Genomic DNA, 24350 nt, shown 5'->3' with positions numbered 1-24350 from the left:
CAGGTTTGATTTTATTAATAAGTACCTTTAAGATTCCTGTTACAATGCACAGAATCTGTGCAAGCTCAAACTTGAAAAAATTTAAATTTGGAGAAGGGAGTTGGGCACGAAGTCCCACCCTTCTCTGAGAACTATTGTTAATTGATTGCTACTAGAAGAGGGATGGTTAAAGCTCTTTAAGGGTCCGAGTAGGCTCTGACAAAAGGCCATATAGTCAAGAGAATACGAGGAGTGAAAATTGGACTTGGTAGGTTAAAAATTAAAAAAAAAGACATAAAACTGGGTGAGTAGGAAAGTTGGGATGGATGTGAGATGAGTTGGGGTGGGGATTGCATATGATTAAAATTCACTGTATTAAAGTCTCAAATAGCTAGTAAGAAAAGAAAATAAACAAATCACTTAAACATGAAGATCTGTTTACAGTTTACAGTCAGTTCATGCCAAACACCATGGTTTTAATGCTCAGAGTTGTAGCTGAAGTTTTTCTGGTCCCATCTGGCTCCCACAGCCCTGCAGTCCCACAGCCTTTTGGACCCAAATAAACACACTCAGGCTTATATTATTTTAAAACTGTGGCCATGGCAGTCTTATTGCTAGCTAGTTCTTTTATCCTAAATTAATCCATTTCTATAAATCTATACTTTGCCACATGGCTTGTGGCCTCCCAGTACCTTTACATCTTGCTTCTCACCAGCAGTGGCTAACAGCAGCTCCTCTTTCTGTCTGTCTCCTTCCTCTCTCTCTAGTTAGAATATTCCACTTGACCTTATTCTGTGTCACCACTGGCCAATCACCTTTATTTATCAATCAATCAGAGCAACACATTTTTACAGCATACAGAACAACATCACTCATCATTTCCCCTTTTCTTTCTATTCAAAAGGAAGGTTTTCACTTCAACATAGTAAAATTAAATATAATAAAACAGTAATCAAGCAAGAATTATAGTTATAAATATGTAGTCTATTTATATTTGACAAGATTAAAGAAGATAGCCTATCTATCCTATATTTGTGAGTCTAAACTTTCATATCTACCTTACCTGTTATCTTAAGCAAGGAAAACCATAATTATGACTATCTAGTCTTCAACTACATCAAAAACCTCAGAAGGATATAATATTATCTAAGTAAACAGGAAGAGCATTGTAATAAGTTTCAAAAATCTAGAATGTCAGAGACAGCTGGCTTCCTGGACAGTCACCCAAAGTTCTTCTGCAACATTGGGGTGTCCATTTGTCAGCCTACAGGCCTAGAGTCTCTCAGTTGCTTCTCTCTGTGTCCTGTAGAATGTCTGGCAGCTTCTTCTGTGAAGCAGGAACATAAAGGATCATCTTGTCTTGCAAAGTTCAGTGGTCACCTGCCTGTGGGTCCTGCATGTCCAGTTGATACAACATTTTATCAATCAGTCAACACAAAGTTTTGCCACAAAGAAAGCAATTCCATAATGAGTTTCTTTAATGCCAATTATCTTCTCTGAAGTAGATTGGCATTGCCAGGAGCAGACATGTCTCAATGTCTAGAAAGTCAAAGTTTTTAAAACATTTTAAATGCCATATTCTGTAGGTCTTTGAAGTGTTTAAAAAGATTACCTACCTTACTTAATTATATCTATATATACCTAGAAAACTTAACATGACTACAAGTTTGATTATCATAGATGATTAAATATTAATCTGTATTTCTCAACTATACACTACACTTTCAAATGAGTTGCAAAAACAAAATACTTTAAACAAGAGTATAAATATGCATATGGTATAACAAAATTAACTTGAAATTTGTGTCAATAAACTAAAATCTATAGCAATGTAAAATATTTATCTTATTTTTTCTATATCATATCTCCCTTTCTTATTTTAGAAAGAGACTGACTATGACCAATAAAAATTTGTAACCAACAACCTAAACAAAGACAAACATCCATAATCCAGTTTTTGGTAATGTGGGCGTAGTTTTCTAGGGTACTTCCTGCTGATAGAGGGTGCTGTATTCTTATAGGGATACAAAGAAGATTTTAAGAGAGGAAGGAGAAAGGCAGAGCAGAGGAGCCACTGCCAGGCGCTGCCAGGAGAACCAAGATGTAAAGTACCAGTAAGCCACGAGCCAAATGGCAAAGTGTGGATTTATAGAAATGGGTTAATTTAAGTGTAAGGGCTAATGAGTATTAAGCCTGAGTAAATGGCTGAGCAGTTATAAGTAATATTAAGCCTCTGTGATTATTTCATAAAAGGCTGTGGGACTGTGGGCCTTGGGAGCCAGGTGGGGCCAGAAAAACTTCAGCTACACAGAGTTGTTTCTAGGATGTGTTTAAGTGAATATCCTATGATTTATCACAAAGTGAATGTGAAAACACTTCACCTAATGCAAGTAACAATGACCATTTATAGAAAGATCTTAACATAAAGTCTATAAAGTAAGTAATAATTCTGATTAATCTTTTCAGTCCCTTAGATGATACCAGAAAGAACTTACACTGTTTATAAAAAAAAAAAGACAACAATTGAAATACAGTTAAGAAAGGTATTCCAAAGGAAGCATGTGCACAGCATGGTAGTTACCTAATGAAAGGAGATTTTTTAACTAGTAAGAAAAACTGAAGATATATTAAAAACTTAGCTGTTTTAGTTGATTAACATTACCATTAAATGTTCCTTCCTTAATATGGATATGATTAAGAGCAGAACATTTTTTGAATTGAATATTTTCAAAATTCACAAACAACATTATGATTCTAATTTTAGTGTTATTACGAGTTTTATTTTTGAAAGGACAAAGCTGTAAAAAACTAAACTTGCATGATTATTATTATAGGCATGATATGTGTGATATATATGTATATAATATACATATTATTCTCACTTATTTGGGGCAAGCTAGGTCCAAACCAAGCCTTTACAGATCCTAGGCAAGTCTTCTACCATTGAACTGCTGCATCCCAGACCCATAGTCTCAATTTGAAAAGGCTTTATTCTGTGTTCTAAATCAATATTTGATTAACCTAATCTCTGAGAGTTCTGGTAATTACAGAACAGTTTCTGTGATGTAAAACTGAAAATCAACATCATAACTGCCTAAGTGTCATAACTACTCACTAATTTCATTTCTGGAGACCCCTGAATATTGGGTAAGAGCAATTGGTAGTTGTAAACTGAAAGAGGAAATCCCCCTTTTAAGTAGTCACAATCATATCTTCAACTATATTCATGAATTCTTGAATATTTAATATTTCATGTTTCTCTTGCTGCTTCAGTGACAAAGGATTTAGCTATATGAATAAAAATTCCATATATCTAATAGACAAATTTTCTGTCTGATGGTGAGAAAATATGGTTGGTGGCATGATGACAAACAACATCATGATTTTTGATTAATGAGGGTAGTGCTTCTAAAAGGCAATGTGATTAAATATTCTCCAAAGGTATGTATATATGTAAGTATGTGTGTATGTATGACATTCTTGAATATATGTTATATGTATTGTAGAATCTGCCTCTGATACTAGAAAATTTAAGATTTTTAGCAAAGGCATGCAAAGTAATTTGAATAAGATCGTAAGTATACTTACTTTATGTGTACAATTCTGAAGTTGAGAGCAAGTTGTCAGCCCTGACATTTCCGTGATTTTTCTTGACCTAGAATGGAGAAAACTCAGATTAATTGCCTATTAGAGTTTCTTTTACTCTATTGAAAATGGAGTCTTTATAAAAGAAAATAAGTCTCACAATTTTTTGCCTCACAAAATTAATTGCAGTGCACATTAAAAAAATCTTAAAATCTTAATGTCATTATGAAACATTTTTGACAGACTTTCACTGCACTGTAGGGTGATCCTTTTCATCCATTTTATATGAAATAACTTGGTTAAGCAGAAAAACATGAAGAGAGTTTTGACACCTCATGCCCAATTCTGTTCTCCAAATTCCAAAATCCTGTCCTTTGCTCAGTTTGATTTTTCTTTATTGAATTTTGCTTTCTGTGATGTTCTCATTTCTCTTATTAGAATAAATCAAATTGTTCTTTCACATACAACATCTTCCCTCTGGGAAAGCAAAGTTCTCTTTCCCAAGAGGAAAAAAAAAAAAAGAGTAAAAATCTCCTTAGGGAAGATTACTCAGCCACTGTTATTTTCCATTTCCAATTTCCTTTTTCACTTTATGGAGGAAGTTTGACTCATTCCCCAATGGCAAACTCTCCTTCTCCCTGCGATATAAGTGGGATGAAGACAGGTCATCAATAATAGGCAACTCCTAATGTAAAGTGTAGAAGCTCAGGATTGATATGACATGTCATATATGACAGGTCAGAAGAAATACTCTTAGGTTATTACCTGTGCTTGCAGCTACTGCCTTTTGAAATCACAAAACTATCTCACTGAATGGAGAATTATTTAGGAAATTCTATCAGAGCATTTAAGTGACATGCAGGTGAGGCTTCCTTGGTGATTATGCTGGAACTAGTGAGGATCTGTCCCCACAAGGAAATGGAAGCCGAGCATCTCATCTGTGGAACTTTATTGTGTTTATTTCCCCACATAGAGGAAAAACCTTAAGGTGCCCAACCACAGAAAATGGATTTTTGTTCTTTACAAACTGCTGTTTACATCTCAAAATAGAGATTTGCATGCACATGTTTGTTGTTGTTTTTTCAAAAATTGCTCAAACGCTGTTTAACTTTTTCACAATCATTCTAAAAATGAACAAAAAGTGCTCATTCTGATCTAATTATTACAAGCAACAGAAAACGTAATGAATTGTGGATTTAAATACCTTCTTTTTCTCTCGTGTGTGTTTTCTAACCTCCCATCTTAAATTCTCTTGAGGTCACCCTGTCAGCATCAGCTTTGTGGCCGGGATTTAGTTGAATCAATCCTAATTGCAATTCTGTACAGGTCTGGTCCTCCGTGGAGATTGCAGATGAATGACAGTGCAGTGGCAGGAAAGATAAATATGCTGGCAAATAAGATCCTGGCTCTCCACAGAGGATGGAATAAATTACTTTACCAATAGAGTGGAGGTAATATGTTGGAGAAAGAAAGTGAAATCGAAGCCAGCTTAATGCAAGGTTTGTGGAAGTTTAAAATGAAGCATTTTCAACTTAAGTAAAATACTGATGGTGACTCTTTCTATTTAAAACACATCTCATTGCTCTGTCCCATGAAATTTAATGGCATGCACTAATTCTGTTTATGCAGATGACAGCTTGAACAGTTCTAATTCATATGGCATCCTTGGATAGCTGAAAGCCTGATGGTACTGTGGTGCAGCATATTGATTAGTCATTTGATAAATACGCAGAATGGCACTCCGAGCTTTAGGTGCTTCATGCAAAATGTATTCAAATGACCTTGATTAATTAGAGTGCATAGCTGCAAGGCAGTTCCTTATGAATAAGAAGTAGTTTGTCAGTCCAGAGATTTGTGTAAACTAATGAAAGACCATCATGCACAGATACTTTAAATCAAGGAACTAGACTTACAATATACCATCAAGAAAAGCCAATTTCATTTCCATGTGAGAAGAATCACCTTTTTGTTATAAAATTTGTCCAAAAGTTTTATACTTACAATGTATTTCACAGATTTTAAATTAGATCCTGGATAATATATAAACATATATTTTATTAGGATTAAATAATTGACCAAGATTTTAAACGCAATTCTATTTTAATACTTTTATTATACTTAAAAATGAATTCTGCTTAGTGTTTACTTACCTCATAATATTTTATGGTTATATTTTGTATAAAGATTCAAAATATTTTTCCAGCCCTACATGACATGTCTTTATTGACACCAATATGGATTTTTAGATACACTACAATTATATACTGAAAAAAATACCCCAATTATGTTTTATGAAAAAAAGTTTATGTTTTCATAGAACTAACATATAAAATGTTTACCAGATATAAGTATAATTATCCAAATATTTATAGATATAATATTTCAAAAAATTTCTGGAATGACTGTTTTGCTTGGATATGTAATTCTACAACAAGATTATATAAGTTAATAGAAGGATATTATATTCAACTTTCTCAGTTCACCCTTGGCCTGTATAGTCCTATCTTTTTTTTTAATAGAAGCTTCTGGAAGCAAAGTAAGGAGGGACTGTGATATGAAGTGTCTGCTTAAATATTCAAAATCTCTCTTAGTCCCATGATAATCATTCCTAACAGCCCTGGTTGTATGCTGTGCTCCTACAAGATGCTGATGAGAGATGGTGAGCATAACTTATCTATTGTCAGCATTTCAATGCATTGCCCACATATATGAGAAATCTGCAGGCATGTTTTCATAGGGGTGAAATTTTTACCATGCAAAGAGAAGATATAAATTATATTCTTCAATAACTTAACTCAAAGTCAATATCTATTTGTTTGTTTGTTTTTTTTTTTTAATTTTCAAGTGTCAGCAACTTTTGATGATGCACTCAGATAATCTCTAAATCAATTTAGGTTATGTCAAATACAACTTCTCTCACTCTCTAAAATCACACTTCTTCTCACGTAGTTGCTTAACAACTTCAGAGAGCTGGCAGAGATGATTTCAATTTGGTTTTCATTGTGAAAGGTATGATTTTGAAAGAATAGATTTCTAAAAAGAATTTTAAAAACGCATGAGGAAAAATCTTGTAAGAAGCAGGTATTCTGTCTTTCAAGTTCAATGCCTATAATTATTGAATATTTTAAATCTAGAGGAAGCCTAAAACCTTAGCAAGTCTTGAATCTTTGATAGCATATGCTTTTGAGTTTAAGAATATAATTTAGAAGACATGCTATTACTTCAAAACTTAAATGTTTATGCATATATATGCATATATATACAACGGCTTATAACAATTTAAGAAATTGAAAAGTAGACAATAATACTAACATTAACAATATTAGAATGAGCATCATTGAACTCTAAGGAAAAATGAGGTTAAAAAATTTTCATATGACCATAAAGTGTATAATATTAAAGTGAATTCACACAATCTGTGAAAGGAAAAGAATCTTCATTTTTCTCTTTCAGTTGTCAAATCTTACAAATGATATATGTATATATTTGAACAACTGTACATGTGGGTATAATATAATGTGAAGAGAAGAGAAGAAAGCCTAAATATAAGGCTATCTTCACAGGGGATTCAAGGTTGTATCAAACTGACAAATAAAACTAAATATTACTGGCTAAACATACTTCCATAAAAAAATGGGAAATTTGTGACCACCACAGCACTGAAATTTTAAGAAATATAATACATAGTGGAGATAATGGGTCTGTAGTGATGTGAAAGAAAATGACCCCCAAAGGGAGTGGCACTGTTAGGGGATGTGGCCTTGTGGAGTAGGTGTGATCTTTTTGGAGGAAGTGTGTCATTATGGAGGTGGGCTTTGAGGTCTCATATATGCTCAAGACACTGCCCAGTGTCTGAGACCACTTCCTGTTACCTCTGAGTCAAGATGTAAGAACTCTCAGCTCTAACACCATGTTTCCATGCAAACTGCCATGTCTCACTCTGATGATAATGGACTAAACCTGAGAAACTCTAAACCACCCCAATTAAATGCTTTCCTTTATAAGAGTTGCTCTTCACAGCAATGAAACCCTAACTAATACAGGGTCTTACAAAGAAATTATGTTAAACTGAGGATAAAAGTTATTCAGTAGCTATGTTATGAAAAGAACAGGTTAGGGGGGAGGTCCAACTTGAAATAGTCTGCAAGAAGCTCTCATACAGCAGTCTTCAAACTTTCCCAAGTCTAAACTACTGAAGTAAGCAGAAAAATCTTGGCACAATTATAATTGTACAAAATGTGTATCTGTGCGTTATCGAGTACAATATTAGACACTTGTTAGATCTCATAAATCCTCATAATTAGGATGATTTTTCGGTTATTACATGTGCAACTTGTCTTCCTCCTGAAAGAGACAGCACCAACTCTGACAATAATAAAGTGTTCCACTAGCTTTCTTTTCTTTTAAACTCAGAGATTGGAAATCATACTTGTGACTTTCTATCCCAAAATGGCATCCAGAGGTTGAATTCCTAAGTCCTGAGAAAAAAGTAACTGAGACAAAGTATTTGACAGTTTCTCTGAGCAAAGAAGGATTCCTGAGTACGGTACCACTCTGTCTGAACCAAAAGAGTTTTGAATGTTCCTCGCTGCAGCAAACCCAGGGAATTTAAATGGGTACTGGAAGAAGAAAAGTACAGAAATAGGTTGGTAACAGATAGAAACTTGCTTCTTTTAACTGTGGTCAAATCTTTTGGGCCCCTAGGACAGGCTTGACTCCATGCAATTTGCTGAGATCCTACTATCTGAAGAAAATGCTTTCCATGCTGCATTGTTTACATACTCATTTTGCCCGCAGTTAATTTCACACACAAAAATTCAGGTTTCAGACAATCTCATGCATAATTTCATTCAGTACTATTTCTCTTAATGACAGCAATATTATTCAAAGCATACAACCCTAAATCTTGGATGATGCTTTATTTTTTCTTCTGTCTGACCAACCCACTAAACTCCAGTATAATCAATCACAACATCATTCTGTTGATTTTCCCTTAGTCCTCTTGCATTTCCACTTTGCTCTTAATTCTTTCTTTTCTGACCATGTTATTTGTCATCTCTGACTGAGACTATGATTGCACCTGTAATTTGTTTCCATGACTTCAGTCTCAGCACTTCCCAGATTCCTACTGAGCTAGAAGGTTACGCTTTCAAAATTTTCTGTATATTATTTTGTCTCATGGATCTCGATGACTACGTACTACTACCCACTACTGACCTCTAATTAATTTTAAAGACAAATTCTGCAAATACTGTGCACAAATCATATGCTTTTTATTATCCAATTATTTCACTATCCCCTGAACAAATTCTGATTTTTTTTTTTTTTTTGGCTTTTCATTCTTTGTGCATACAGTTCTTTGCCTCTACTATCTATCTATACTATTCTACTTCCTTCTACCCTTTTGGGCCCAGTTCAAACCCCATCTGCATTCTGTAGATATTCATTGATAACATTTTATGCATTTCTTTGCATGACCCTTTGTTTGACAGAACCTCTTAAGTTCCGTAGCATTTATATTATTATACAACTTTGCATATAATAATTATGTAAGTATAAGAAACACCAAATTGGACTGTCTGTAATGGCTCTCTCTCTCCCTCTCTGGTGACAATGATCCCTATCCTCTCACCACTGCTTCTGAAAATCATTGTTGTTAAATTGATCTTAGGGAAATCATCATGCCTAATAAATCACTTCTTTAAAAATAATTCCAATTTCCCACTCGATCCTGCTCTTTGTTCTTAATACATGTGTGGCCTGCCTTTACCCTCTTACTTGCTCATTTATCACCATGAACAATAAATTGCTGCATTTCATATTTCCTATCCCCCCATGTGAATGCCCACAGGCCTGTCTGTAAACACTAGACAGATGTAGCTTCATGAAGCCTTCGTAACTGTCAGCAGAGACTCTTGTTTCCTCTGACACATTTTGAGAACGCTTTTCCCTCTGCCTCCCCTCATTAGCTTGACTTTGCTCTTATTTCATTTTGACACAAACTCTTTTGAAATGGATTCCATTACCATTTTCTTTTCCTGCCAGTAGCATCCACTCTCGCCACCTTTGAGGTATCTTCTTGCAGGAAGAACCATATTCACCGCCTCTTTCTGTTTCAGCCAGCGCTGTGAGGTTTTACGTTCTTTCAGTTTGTACATAGTGAGACTTGTCCAGCTTTTATCAGATGTTAGATACAGTTGTGAAACTACAGATATTTCTTGCATCTAGGTGAAGAGAAATGTACTGGTTTGCTTCTAGCGTCTGTTCAGTATATTCATATTTTCTTTATCTTTAAACTTCCAACCACAGCTACTGTAAAGCACATTTAATGTTAATTTTTGACCTACTTCAGCAATTCTCTTTTCATGACCCCAAGTGCCATCTGTGCATTGGTCATTCAGTGTGTGGATTATCATACCCCGAAATCATCTTTTATCAATATCTACTGCTGGACCTCGCATTTTTTCTATTTATCTGACATCATGAGCTCATACTTTGTCTTATTTATGCAGCATTTTGAGTTACTTAATGTTCCATAAATGAGATTGTTTACCACTTTGTGGAAAGATTTCATACTACAAGATTTACCCAGTAGAGTACATATTATGGAGGACAAATTGTACAAAAGCATCTGAATGGTAAGAAAAAATAAATGTCAGAAACAAAGAGACAATGGTCACTGAAGAAATGACAATATTAAATATCATTGCTAGCTGAATACATGAAAATCAAAATGTTATTTAATTGCATGCTGCCATCTATTACACTGACATAAAATTTAAAAATTACTTTCTCCAGTGGTTTAAAATATCCAAACCTCCATTAAATGCTGTTAGTTCAGAACTAAAGTGGCACAGGCTATTTGAAAAGGAATTTTGCAGAAAGTCTTAATAAATCAGAACATATACTTTTCTTCAGTGATTTAATCAGAGACATACCTAAAAATTTTATGTGCAGTAGTATTTTGTACCATTGCTTACAAGAGCAAAAACAAGCTGGGCAGTGGTGACGCACACCTTTAATTCCAGCACTCAGGAGGCAGAGCCAGGTGGAACCCTGTGAGTTCGAGGCCAGCCTGGGCAACAGAGTGAGTTCCAGGACAGGAGCAAAGCTACACAGAGAAACCCTGTCTCGAAAAACAACAACAACAACAAAAAAGAGCAAAAAAAAAAAGTCTACAGCTTACATGTTTTATCATCTATGTATCTGTTTATTTATCTATCATCTATGTGTGTATGTATGTGTGTATGTATGTATGTATGTATGTATGTATGTATCTATCTATCTATCTATCTATCTATCTATCTATCTATCTATCTATCTATCTAGTTGTTTATTTTAAAAGTCTCTTATTATGTAGCCCAATCTAAATTGAATTTCTGGCAATTCCCCTGCCTCAGTCTCCCAAGTTCTCAGATTGCAGGCTTGAGTCACCATGCCCAATGCTCCAGTTTTTAGTTACTCGAAAATTTTCTCATTCCACCTGTATTTCTGTAAGTTATTTTTTATGAGGGACATGCTGCTAGGCAGGTTTAGTTTTAGTCCTCTGAAGACCTTCTGCTTCTCTGCTATGCTTTCCCCAGACATGTTGAAAAACCATTGTCATCTTGCTGTGCCTCTTTGGAAGACAGCTTTTCAGTTCAACTACTCAAACAATTTTCTTTTTTGAGCACAATTTTATGTAAATATAATATGTTTTGATATGAATTTATTTACTAGGGATACACTGTGATTTCTCAAGTTAAACATTTGTATGTTACCAGTTGTGGAAGACTCCCGACCATTATCTTTTTGTTCCCTCCAACTTATTAAAAATCTGTAATATATGCTTTGTACTTTGTCTACATTGATATCCTGAAAAAAATGAGGGGTGAGGATGCTGCTCAGTGATAAGACTGTTTGCTTAACATACATGAAGCCCTGGGATTAATTCTCGGTAATGACAAAAGAAATTGCTGTAAAAAATACAAACAGACCATCTGCCCCGTTTTAGCTGTTTTTAAGTGGACAGTCAGTAACATTGTAAACAGGAAAGTTATACAACTACCCCCGTCATCCAAATCTACTACCTTTCTTCATTTTGCCAAACTAAAACTCTGCTGCTTGAACAATTCCTTCTTCCTCCTGTCATTAGTCTCCAGCATTCAACATTCTATGTCTTGTCTCTGTAACTTAATGACTACATGTGATTTATGAGCTCTGGCTATTAAGCAGTACTGGTCCTTTGGTCACTCAATGTGTAAACATTTCCTTCTTTTAAAAGCTCATTTGTATTTCATTCCAAATACATGTTTTCCTTTCTGTTGATGTGACATTAAGCTCTGGGTTGATGGCATCTTTTGACTGTTTTGAATAACGATACCACAACCAGGTCTACTCTGTACTTACCTGTTCAGGTCTCCACTTTCATTTCTTTTGGGTAGATACACAGAAGAGATACTAAGGGGCATGGTACTTCTGTTGTTTTTTAAATTTATTTATTTATTTATTTATTTATTTATTTATTTATTTATTTATTTATTTATTATGTATACAGTGTTCTGGCTGTGTGTTTGCCTACAGGCCAGAAGAGGGCATCAGTTCTCATTACAGATGGTTGTGAGCCACCATGTGGTTGCTGGGAATTGATCTCAGGACCTCTGGAAGAACAGCCAGTGTTCTTAAACGCTGAGCCATCTCTTCAGCTCCTGTACTTCTGTTTTGACAGGAACTTTCATACCATTTTTTCATAGCATTTCCACTATCTTATATTTCCACTACATGGAATATAAAAGGTCCAAATTTCCTAAATTCTCAATAGTGCCTAGTATTCTCCCCTCACTGAGTGTGTTTTGGTGTGTGTGTGTGTGTGTGTGTGTGTGTGTGTGTGTGTGTGTGTACTTATGCGACAATGTGCCCATAATGGTCAGAGGACAGCTGTGGGAACCAGTGCCCTCCTTCCACGCTGAGTCCCAGGGATTGAACTCAGGTTGGTCTTGATAGAAAGTGCCGTAATCTTCTGAACCATCATACCAGCCTCAAATTCTGTGTGATTTCTTCAGCACTGTTTTAAACTTGTTGATTTTTCTTTGTAGTAAGTCTTCTAATATTTAACTTTCCACGGAAGTTGTGCACAGTGTAAGGGATTGAATCTCATAGTCTCTTACACCTAGGCAAACACTCTACCACTAAAGTGTGTTTCCAGCAGTGTCTACTTAATTTTAAATTCAAGTAATATATTTTTTACATTTCTGTCTTGTTTTCTCTCATATATATGTATATGTATATATATATATTCTATAGTCATTAATGCTTATATTTGAAGTCATTGCAGGTGAGTTTTTCTTCAGTCCATTATGCTGCCTCCTGAATATTTTCTTGTAGTATTTTTTTTAATTGTAAATTGACATCCTCCAGGACTCTGTGGGAATATTTAGGAGTTTCAGTAGCAGATTGATTTGTCTTTACTTTGCTAGGAGTTTGGCATCAAACTGGTGTGGTGGTATTGTGTTCCCCGAAATATTGTGCACTCTAATAAACTTATCTGGGGTCAGAGTACAGAGCAGCCACAATATTAAACATAGAGGTTAGGCAGTGGTAGCACACACACCTTTAATCCTAGCTTTCCAGAGGCAGAGATCTACCTGGATCTCTGTGTGTTCAAGGATACAGCCAAGCATGGTGACTCACGTCTTTAATTACAGGCAGTGATGTCAGAAAACAGAAAGGTATATAAGGCATAAACACCAGGAAGTAGAAGCATTTGGTTGGTTAAGCATTTAGAGTTTTGAGCAACAGTTCAGCTGAGATTCATTCTGGATGAGGACTCAGAGGCATCCAGTCTGAGGAAACAGGATCAGCTGAGGAATTGGCGAGGTGAGGTAGCTGTGGCTTGTTCTGCTTCTCTCATCTTCCAGCATTTACCCCAGTACTTGGCTCCAGGTTTGTTCTTATGAACAAGACCATTTAAGATTCCTACTACAAACTGGGGATACTTTTTTTTTTTTTAACAGAATTCTTATTTTGGAACATAAAAGAAATATGGGTTCAGGTTCCAATATTATATGAAAACTCACCTGTTTAAAATTTGTCAGAGTCATTTTGGACACTGTACCAAGTGTCATGACCAATGTATTATGTTTTTGCCCTTGCATTCTATTGTTTTACTTTTATTGAAATTAACCTTTTTTTTGTATCACATAATATATCCTGAATACAGTTTCACCTTCCTCTACTCCTTCCAGGTTAACACCTGCCTCCACTCCCCGCTGGATCCACCCACTCTGTTTCTCAGTAGAAAACCAAGAGGATTCTTAGGGATAATAAAAAAATAAAATATAAGAAAAAATATAAATTAATATATTGGAAAAGGAGAAAAAAAACTAGAAGGAAAAGAGCCCAAGAAATGACACAAGAAACAGATGTAGGCACAGAGATCCAATTGTTTGCACATTTAGGAATTCCATTAAAACACTGAACTGGAAGCCATTTTATATATATATACACACACACAAAGGACCTATTGGGTTAGAGAGAGAGAGAGAGAGAGAGAGAGAGAGAGAGAGAGAGAGAGAGAGAGAGAGAGAAAGAGAAATGTGTAAGAGAAAATAAAAATATGAAATAAAAAAATAACACAAAAAAAGACCTGATGTGATACTCTGAGACAAGAAACTTCTAATTATACACTTGGGTTAGTTGTTTGTTGGCCATCTATTACAGGGCATCCAGCCAACCCTAAAGAGTAGTTCAATTCCTAAGTGAGACTCCCTTGGAACAAAACACAATTTTCATTTTCAAGTGGTTATCAGTTAGCTTGTGGGGGGCACATATCCATTTCTCATTTCAGTTGTAGGACCCATTTTCTGCAGAAACTTGCAGGTCCTGTGAATGCCACCTCATCCTCCATTAGCTCGTATTTGCATGGATGATTCAGAGAGCTTCGGGTTTTTTTTGTTTTTGTTTTTGTTTTTTGTTTTTTTTTTTTTTGTATTTTGGTGTGTCCTCTTGTTCTTCTGGCTCTTATACTCTTTCTGACTCCTGACTCCTCTTTTGCAGGATCTCTTTGTACTTTTTGAGGGAGGGATTTGATGGAGATATTACATTTAGGCCTGAATGTTCTAAAGTCTTTCATGATCTACATAGTATCTGGCTGAGGGTCTCTGTATTTGTTCCTATCTGCTGCATGAGAAAGCTTTTCTGATGAGAAAGGCACTTATCTTGAGTATAGCTGAATATCATTAGGAACCATTAATTGCTATATATTTTTTTTTAATTAAAAACAGTATCATTTGGTTTTTCCCTAGGTCTCTGGGCTATCTAGTCTCAGATTCTTGCTCACCCAAACGGTGTCAGTTATGGGTCACTCCCACAAGTTTTGTGCCACCATTGTACTAGCAGATTTTGCAGGCAGGACAACGTTATTGATCAAAGAGTTTGTTGCTAGGATGATGTTTACATTTCCCTATTGGTAGGATGCAGAGTACCTTTCAGGACCAAGAACACTGTCCTCTAGTGATGATACAATTACATTCATATTTGTCTTTTGGGGTCTGGATTAACTCAATCAGAATGATCTTTTCTAGTTTCTACAATTTACCAGTGAGTTTCTTGATTTCGTTTTTTAAATGGCTGAGTAATACTCCATGCTGTAAATGTAAATATTCTTTAATTCATCTGTTGAATTACATCTAGGCTGTTTCCAGTCTCTAGCTTTTAAGAATAGAGTATTAGTGAACACAATTGAGCAAGTGTCTTTGTGGAAAGATGAAGTGTTCTTTTGCTATAGGTCCAAGAGCATATATAGGGGGATCTTGAGGTAGATGGATTCCCATTTTCCTGAAAAACCATCATATGATTTCCATAGTATCTTTGCAAGTTTGCAGTCCTACTAGCAATGGATAAGTGTTTCACTTACTCTTCATCCCTGCCAGCATAAGCTGTTACATGTGTTATTAGTAGCCATTCTGACAGGTTTAAAATGAAGTCTCAAAGTAGTTTTGACTTGCATTTTCCTGAGGAGTAAGAATGTTGAACATTTTTTTGAATATTTCTTTTTTTTTTTGGTTTTTCGAGACAGGGTTTCTCTGTGTAGCTTTGCGACTTTCCTGGGACTCACTTGGTAGCCCAGGCTGGCCTCGAACTCACAGAGATCCACCTGGCTCTGCCTCCCGAGTGCTGGGATTAAAGGCGTGCACCACCACCGCCCGGCTTGAATATTTCTTTAAGTGTTTCGGTTTTGAGTTTCTTCTTTTGAGAATGTTTAAAGCTGTACCTCATGTTATAATTGGGTGGCTTAATTAATATCTAGGTTTGTTTTTTAGTTTGTTGTAACTTTTGGGTATTAGAACTCTATCAGATGTGTTTTTGATTTTTTTTTTTGTTTGTTATAAATTTTGGGTATTAGAACTCTATCATACATGTTGTTGATAAAAATCTTTTGTCATTTCAGTATTATAAATTCTCACTTATTAATTGTTGATCTTAATGACTGTGCTAATATTTTTCTGTTCAGAAAATCTTTTCCTGTACTAATGAAACACAAAACAATTCCCCACTTTCTTCCATATCAGCCTCAATGTATCTTATTTTTTGTTTTGTTTTGTTTTGTTGGTTTTTTGAGACAGGCTTTCTCTGTGTAGCTTTGTGCCTTTCCTGGAACTCATTCTGTAGCCAAGGCTGGCCTCAAACTCACAGTGCTCTGCCAGCTTCTGCCTCCCAAGTGCTGGGATTAAAGACATGTGCCACCACCGCCCTGTCAAATGTATCTTCTTTTATGTTGAAGTTTTTGATTCATTTGAAGTTGAATTTTGTGCAGGGAGATAAATATGAAACTATTTGGATTATTATAGAAGCTAATATACAATTTGACCACTTGTTGAAGATGCTTTGTGTGTGTCTGTATGTGTGTGTGTGTGTGTGTGTGTGTGTGTGAATATTTCTTTCTTCTTTAGAAAAAAATCAGTTTTCCATGGTCTCAATATTTATGTCTGGGTCTTCAATTAGATTTGCTTGATCACTGTGACAAATTTTATACTAATACCATAATATCATCTTGTTTTTATAACCATAATTTTGTACAATTTGAAGTCAGGGATGGTATTACTTCTAACAGTTCTTTTAGTATTTGGGATTCTTTCAGCTATATGTTTCTTCCATGTAAAGCTAAAAAATTTTTATCAAGATTTGTGAAGAATTGCATTGGAATTTTGATGGGGTGGCATTGAATTTGTAGATTTCTTTTGGTAGTATGGCAATTTAAAAATATTAATATATTTTATTGATATAATTATTAATATATTAATATATTAACCCTACAGATTAGTGAGCATGATATCTTTGTCAATGTTTTTCTTCAGTATTTTAAGGTGTTTATTTCTCACTTGCTTGGTTAGAGTTACCCCAAGATATTTTATATTATTTAAGCTTGTGAAAGGCATTTTTTCCTGATTTTTTCCAGTCTATTTTTTATTTGTATATAGGGGGTGACTACTTTGTGTGAGTTAATTTTGGATGCAATGACTTTGCTAAAAGTGTGTATCATCTGTAGGAGTTTCACAGTGGAATTTTTAGGGTTACTTATGTTTAGTATCTTATCATCTACAAATAAGGACACTTTGACTTCTTTTTTCCAATTTGTATCTCCTTGTTTTCCATCAGTTGTCTTATTGGCCTAGCTAAGACTTCAAGAGTACTTGAATAGATATAGAAAGATCGAAAAACCTTCTCTTTCTCTTGATTTTAGTAGAAATGCTTTCAGTTTTTTTTTTTTTTTTTTTTTTTTTTTTTTTTTTTTTTTATCCATTTAAGTTTATGTTCACTATGGCCATGGACTTGCTGTAAACTGCCTTTATTATGTTTAGGTAAATTTCATGTAGCCCTAATCTCTCTAGGACTTTTATCATGAAGGGATGTTGGATTTTGTCAAAGCGTTTTTTGGCATCTAATGAGGTGATCATGTGCTTTCATTTCTTTTAATTTGTTTCTTTTTTCCCTTCCCTCCTCCTGTCCCCCAGCCTCCCCGCTCAAAACCTACCCCCCATTCCCTCCTCTGGCAATGTAAGTCCTCCCATGGGGAGTCAGCAGAGCCTGGTATATTCAGATGAGGCAAGTCCAAGCCCCCACCCCCACCCCATGCCCACCCCCACGCCCCGCCCCTGCATCAAGGCTGTGCACAGTGTCCTACCATAATTGGTTTGTTTCTATGGTAGATTACATTGACTGATTTTTCTATGTTAAAACAACCCTGCATTTTTGGGAGGAAGCCTACTTGAACATGATGGATGATCTTTTTAATGAGTTTAAAGAAAATTGGTCTATAATTCTCTTTCTTCATTGAGTCAGTTATTTATTTATTTATTTTGGTTTGGATATCATGGAAACCATGGCCTTATAAAATGAATTTGACAATGTTCCTTCTGTTTTTATTTTGTGGAATAATTTGAGAATAGACTATTGGCATTAACTCTTCTTTGAAAGTCTAATAGAATTCTTCAATAAACCTCTCTCTGGGCTTTGTTTGATTGGGAAATTTTTAGTGTCTGCTTCTATTTCCTTAGGGCTTATAGGTCTAATTAAGTTGTTTATCTGATCTAGATTTAACTTTGGTAAATGATATCTATCAAGAAAATTATCTACTTCATTTAGATTGTCCAATTTTGTAGAGAACAGGTTTTTAAAGTATGACCTAAAGATTCTTTGGATTTCAATAGTTGTCATGCCCCCCTTTTCATTTCTGAATCTGTTAATTTGGATATTCCCTCTCTGCCTTTTAGTTAGTTTGGATAAGGGTTGTCTATCTTGTTCATTTTTTTTCAAAGAACAAATTCTTTGTTTTCTTGATTCTTTGTATTGTTCTCTTTGTTTCTATTTCTATTTCTATTTGATTTCAGCCCTGAGTTTACTTCCTGCCTTCTACTTTTCTCGGGTGTGCTTGCTTCTTTTTGTTCTAGGACTTTCAGATGGTATGAGATTTCTCCAATTATTTTTTTTATGTATGCACTTAGTGCTAATTTTCTTTTTAACACTGCTTTCATTTTATCCTGTATTCTGGGGTGCACTCATTTTCATTTAAATATTGGAAATCTTGCAAGTCTTCAACCCCTTTCTTAATTCTGCCTTGGACCAGTAATTGTTCAGTAGAGACTTGTTCAATTTTCATGAGTTTGTAAGCTTTCTATTGTTTATGTTGCTGAAATCCAGCTTTAATCCATTGTCTTCTGTTGGGCTACAGGGGGTTATTTCAATTTTTTTCTATTTGCTTATGTTTGCTTTGTGACACAATATGTGGTTGATTTGAAGAAAGTTGTGTAACTTGCTGAGAAGAAGGTATATTCTTTTGTGTTTGGGTGAAATGTATGTAGATAGGTTAGGTCCATTTGGTTTATGTCTTCTAGCTCTATTATTTCTCTGTTTAGTTTTTGTGTGACCTGTCTGTTGTTGAGAGTGGCATATTGGAGTCTCCTTCTATCAATCTGTATTGGTGTTAATGTGTGATTTAAGCTTTAGTAATGCTTTCTTTATAAACATGGGGGCCCTTCCATTCAGGGTACAGATGTTAAGAATTGAAAGGTAATCTTGGTGAAACTTTACTTTGATGAGCATGATGAGCATAATCTCATTTGATTAGTTTTGATTTAGAGTCTGTTTTATTTGGTATTAGATTGGTCATAACATCTTGCTTCAGAGGTCCATTTGCTTTGAAGACTTTTTCCAACTATTTACTCTGAGGTAATGTCTATCTTTGATTTTGAGGTTTGTTTCTTGAATGTCGCAGAAGGATGGATCCTGTTTTCACATCCATTCTGTTAGTCTATATCTTTTATTGGGGAATTGAGTCCATTGATATTGAGAAATGTCAATGACAAATGATTGTTAATTCTTATTATTTTGTTGTTATTGTTTTTGTTGGTGATGGTAGTGGTATTGGTGTGTGTGTGTGTGTGTGTGTGTGTGTGTGTGTGTTCCTTCTTTTGGTTTTGTTGGTGTGATATTATTTATTTCTTGTGTTTTCATGGGTATAATTAACCTTTTTAGGTAGATGTTTTTCTTTTACCAACTTCTGTAGGGCTGGATTTGTTGATAGAAATTGCTTAAATTTTCCATTATTATGGAATATCTTGTTGTTTTTTTCCCATCCATAGTGATTGAAAGTTTTCCTGGGTATTTTTAGTCTGGGCTGGAATCTGTGGTCTCTTAGAATCTGCAGGACATCTGAGGCCCTTCTGGCATTTAGGGTCTCCATCAGGAATTTGGGATAATTCTGATAGGACTACCTTTGTATGTTACTTTCTCTTTTTTTTGTAGCTTTTAATTTTCTTTCTTTGTTCTTTATGTTTAGTGTTCTGATTATTATGTGGTGAGTGGACTTTCTTCTCTAGACCAATCTATTTGGTGTTCTATAAGCTTCTTGTATTTTTATAAGCATCTTTTTTAGGTTAGGAAACTTTCTTCTATGATTTTGTTGAAAATGTTTTCTGTGCCTTTGAGCTGGGATACTTCTTTTTCTATTCCTATTATTCTCGGGTTTGGTCTTTTCCCGGTGTCCCAGATTTGTTGACTGTTTTGTGTATGGAAAATTTTAGACTTAACATGTTCTTTGACCGATATATTTGTTTCTTCAATCATATAGTTATCACCTGAGATTCTCCCTTTCATCTCTTGCATTTTCTTGGTGATGCTTGCCTCTGCAGTTCTTGTCCACTTACTGAGAGGTTCCCATTTCTGTGATTCCCCCCGTTTGTGTTGTCTTTATTGTTTCTATTTCCATTTTCGGGCCTTGAATAGTTTTATTCGCTTGCAAATAATTGTTTTTTTTTTTTTTTTTTTTTTTTTTTTTTTTTTTTTTTTTTTTGTATTTTTCCCCCTTTGGCTTTCTTTAAGATGTTTACTCATTTCCTTCAATTTTTGGTTTGTTTTTGCCTTGATGTCTTTAAGGGATTTAGTCACTTCTTCTTTAAGGACCTCTATCATCTTCATAAAGTTAGTTTCAAGGTCTTTTTCTTTTCTTAAGTTATTTTGAAATATTCAGGGCTTGCTGTAGTAGCTAGGCTCTGTTGAAGCTGTATTGCTCTGGCTGTTGTTGAATGTGTTCTAATACTGGCCTATAGGCATCTGGGTTTGTGGTAACTATATACCTATGAGCCTATTTCTGGGTTTTTCTTTGTTGCGTGCGTGCGTGTTTTGTTACCTGTTTCCTGTTTCTTCTCTGGTTTCCTGGCTTGTGTGACCCCTGTTTGAGCAGGGCTTTCTCCAAAGTTGGGGGCTAGAATTCTGGTTGCCAGTTTGGCCTCTGGTCTAGCAAGGATTCTCCTCTCAAGTTGGGTGCTGGTTTTCTGGCAGACGTGGCCTAGTTTGGGGATGGCTGTCTACCTTTTGGAACTGAAAGTGTTGGTAAAGTTCACTGGTAGCTAGGCTACCTGGTTTTCTGGCAGGCATTGCCTGTGGCTGTGCAGGAGGTATTTGCTGGAGTTGTGGCCTGGAGCACAGTGAGTAGTAGGAGGGGAGGGAGGGACAACTGAGGATTGAAGCTGTTGGAAGCTAGAGATGGGGGATGGTCCACAGGAAATCATCCTACCTGGTTTTCTGGCATGGATGGCCTCTGGTTGGGCAAGGGGTATCTGCACGAAAGAATCAAGGACGGATGGACGGAATATCCACAGGTGGCTGGCCTCTCTTTTTTGAGGTTTTATGTGATTTGGGTATCAGGGTAACTGTGGCCCCATAAAATGATTGATGGAGAAGAAATGGCCCAGTGTTCTGTGGTCAATGCCATCTCTGTGTAGGTGGTCCTGAGATATATAAGAAAGAAGGAGCAAGTCAGAGGGTTATGCTAGTAAGCAGCATTCCTCCATGATTTCTGCTTTAGTGTCTGCCTTAAATGGACTGTAACCTGGGACATGTAGCAAAAGGAACATTTTCCTCCTCAAGTTTCTTTGATCATGCTTTTATCACAGTAGTAGAAATTCTAGCTTAGCCATCAACAAGGCATCCAATAGTTCTAATGCTAAAATTTGAGGCAATGAATATTGGAATAACAAAAGCTGATCTTGAGAAACCATTCTAGAATACGCAGCAAATGAAGGAAATACAGTAAAAAAAAAAAAAAAAAAAAAAAAAAAAAAGTAGAGTATGGATCTTAGACAATGATAGTGTATTATACATGCATGTATAATTATGTGTGTTACTCATATGATAAAGTGGTCAAATAGAACAAAGTGTTTTGTGTGTGTGTGTGTGGTTTCTTTTTTTGGTTTTTCAAGACAGGGTTTCTCTGTGTATCTTTAGAACCTGTCCTGGAACTCACTTTGTAGACTCAGTTACCCTTGAATTCACTTGCCTCTGCTTCCCAAATGCTGGGATTAAAAACGTGTACCACCACATGTGGCAAAGCAAAGATTTTTAGTAAAACAATATTAAGAGTAAAAGCAGTTAGTACATTCCAAATGTCATAAAGGCTATATTTATGCTTGATTGAATAATACAAGAAAAAGATATAGAAACAATCAAAAGTAAAACTTGTGGAAAACTCTGAGTTTAAAAAGTTTACTTTGATGAAAATAAAATAAAGGAAGGCAGGTTTTTTTTTTTTTTAATGGCAAAGATGATCTTCCATAAATCTCAGTATGAAAACGACAATGAAAATAAGAACATTGCTTTTATCTAACTCATTCCTTATCTAGTGATTATACTTAGTGAAAAAGCTCAAAATACATTGGTTTTGTAGTTATTGAGGCACAGATCAAGGCCAAGTATAAGCAAACTGATATCTGTCAACATCAATTTACATATAAATGCTTGATTAATACTCCTGACCTCTAATTGTAAATGTAGCTGCTGATAAGCAGAAATGGGGAATATATCTTTGCATTATTGCCTTTCAAAACTGAAGAATGTGCTTATGTTTTTATAAAATTTATGACAATGTTTTTTTGTCCTAAATCAGTCTACAAGTGTATATTTTTCCATGTCTACTCTAACATACAAATTTTATTCACAAATTTTATAGATAGCATGCTGCATTTAACAAAATATCATGTTGATATGTCCTAAAAATCAATGAAGTTTTTAAAAATATTACCATTAATATAAAAATGGTAGTGCTAGATTGTTTTGGAGGATTCAGTTATATCAAGACTCCAGGTCAGATGTGGTGTTATGTCCATCCTCCTGTCTCTCTATGTGTGTGGCTTTGTATAGATCACTCTCTCTAAACTCTGATTTCCTCATGGGCACAATAGATACTGTAGAATTTTGAATGAGTATGTCTCCCATACACCCATATACTTGAATGTCTGGTCACTAGTCAGTAGAAAGTTTAAGAAGGATTTGGATGTGTGATCTCATTGGAAGAGGTGTATCAGTGGGAGTGGATTTTGAGGTTTCAAAAGCTCATGTCAAACTCACACTCTCCCTTTAATCTCCCCCCCCTCACCTTTGGATTATGGTGTCATCTATCAGTCACTGCTTCAACACCATGCCTGCTTGACTGCCTTCTTGTCTGCTACCATGCTTCCCACCATGGTGATCATGAAACTCTAAGCAAGCCCCCATTATATACTTCCTTTTATGAGGTGTTTTGATCATGAAATTCCTTCACAGCAATAGCACATTAAGTAAGACAGGGATGAAAATGGTACTCTTTTAATGGTTTTGAAGATTTTAATTAGAAAATACCTGGCTGATACTCATCATAGGTGAAAGACAGCTATGAATACTGTTTTTATTGACACTATAAATAATAAAATAATGAAAACATAATATTGTTATTATTATTAATTAGATGTACTAGTCTATTTTATACTGCCATAACTGAAAACCATAGCTTTGGCATTTCAATAAAAGAGATTGACAATTGGCTCACAATTCTAAAGGCTAGAGCAAATACTGCACTATCATCTTGAGAGTAAGCATTAATTCTGTGTTAGAATATGGTTAAGTATGTATGAGAGAAGCACAAGGGCTAGGCTCTGTGCTTACCACTCTCATGATTATTGAACAACTTCCAAGATTACTACATAAATTGATTCATGAGGAGTCTGCTAGCATGATCCATAGTCTGGTATTAGACCCACTTCTCAGTACTGTTGATTTGAGGCATTAATATCTAGCACATAAATTAAAGATATAGATGTGAAGCACAGGTACACACACACACACACGCACACACACACACACAAACACATATATATGTATATAAAATATGGGTGTGTATGTGAGTAAATACCTATATATCTATATAGACTGCAAGTTAGAGAGTAATATTATGAATATTCAACAATAAAACAAATTTTATTTGTTACTCTAAATAGTAGTAGCTGACTCTCAAGTAGACCTTATTTTAAATAAGCTGAGTTCTGTTGGAATGGAATGATGGAGATCATAGTGAACTTTATTATCTTACTCTGTAATTAAATTATAGATAAAAGGAGCAACATTTTTATTAATTACCATACAAGGTTAATTAAATGAGAGTTAATGAAGTTTTACTATCAATTTCATAGTGGTGATGTGTAATATATCACAGAGACGCAGAGAAGTCTGAACTGATGAACTGTAGAATATGATTTGGCTGATTGGATTGGCAGCTGTCAGCCATACTCTGCTCTAATCCTAGTTGGTAGAAGCTTCTCATTTCTCCATTTCAAGTTCTTTAATAGCATTCTATTCACGTAAATAAAAATTGGGTCTTTGGAAGACAGACTTTATATTGCTTTTGCAAGACACACTGCCATCTTCCTTAGTGCTGTGATTCAGATTGCATTCTAAATTTGGAAAAGCCAAAGTTTTCTGTTTTAACCCAAGACTGAGTA

This window comes from Peromyscus leucopus, chromosome 14, assembly GCF_004664715.2.
Source record: "Peromyscus leucopus breed LL Stock chromosome 14, UCI_PerLeu_2.1, whole genome shotgun sequence".
In the NCBI taxonomy this organism is placed as follows: Eukaryota; Metazoa; Chordata; class Mammalia; order Rodentia; family Cricetidae; genus Peromyscus; species Peromyscus leucopus.
Note: the sequence above shows the minus strand (reverse complement) of the source record.